Source organism: Octopus bimaculoides, chromosome 16, assembly GCF_001194135.2.
Source record: "Octopus bimaculoides isolate UCB-OBI-ISO-001 chromosome 16, ASM119413v2, whole genome shotgun sequence".
In the NCBI taxonomy this organism is placed as follows: Eukaryota; Metazoa; Mollusca; class Cephalopoda; order Octopoda; family Octopodidae; genus Octopus; species Octopus bimaculoides.
Genome location: NC_068996.1, coordinates 7188573 through 7189970, shown reverse-complemented (window position 1 = coordinate 7189970; position 1398 = coordinate 7188573).

Here is a 1398-nt window from a genome sequence, read left to right as displayed (position 1 = left end):
ATATAAAACTTACTCAAGTGACGGGCTGGATAATTGTTGAGAAACTATTGGTAGCCTTAAACAAAATTTTTTCTTTCCACCAATACAGTGTTGAGTACTGTTCAATGTTAGCTTATTATCATTATTATTGTTATTATTATTATTATTATTATTATTATTATTATTATTATTGTTGTTGTTGTTGTTGTTGTTTTTTCTTCTTTCTTCAAATTTTCTTCCATTTCTCGCCAAGTGTTTTCCATACACCCAGGGCAGAGAAGCTCATTGTATGCATTCCCAGTTTACACACAAGCAAATTCACAGGTAAAATATGTATTTGAAAAAAATTAGTGAATAAATAAATTCATGAATGAATGTTGTTTTCACAGCGATAATGCTCTTCTCAGTACATGAGTCGTTCCAGTTAACATGATTTTTTGCACTTCCTGTAGGGATGGTAAGCCTGGTATCATTTTCAAATATGTTTCAGTACTTTTTTTTATCATTTATATACACACAACAGATTAGACTGTTGGAAAAGAAAAGAATCCTAACACGAGGCTATAATAAGTAGCCTTAGATGCTAAGAACCCTCCTAAGTAGTCTAGCAGCCCCTAATAACACTATGTTCAGACCTGGAGAATGCTGTGCCTAACCAAAAACTGTTGCACAAGCTGCACTGAATGGGTAAGTGCATTGTCATGGTGCAATTGCCACTCACTGGATGCATGCAATTGTGGTCTTTTCCCACGAATAGCATCCCAAAAACGCCACAAAACGTCACGGTAGTACTTCTTGTTTACTGTCTGACCAGGTGGAGCATACTCATGATGAACAATCCCTTTGTTTGTTGAAGAAAACGGTCAACAAAATGGCCACAGTCACATGACTGAGACAAGTAAAACGTGTGTGTGTGTGTATTAATACATTCAGGCTTTTCAACTTCAGAAGATATTGATTTAGGAAAACATCTGTATATTTCAAAATCTGTTGTTTTCATTCTAGTTTCTTTTCAAATTGTATACATTTAATAAACATATGCTACAAAACAAATCAATGAAACTGTAAATTGTTAAAAACGAAAAAAAAAAAAAAAAATTAAAATTCAGTATGTTATAAATGCAAAATGGAAATGCAAAACATATTTTGAAGATAAATATACACAATCACATGCACAAGCTTATGGACATACATGTTATATGTGCTTACATGTGTGTGTATATGTATGCATATGTATGTATATATATATGTATATATGTATATATATGTATGTATATATATGATCATCATCATCATCATCATCATCATTTAACGTCTGCTTTCCATGCTACCATGGGTTGGAAGATTTGACTGAGGACTGGTGAAACCAGATGGCTGCACCAGGCTCCAATCTGATTTGGCAGAGTTTCTACAGCTGGG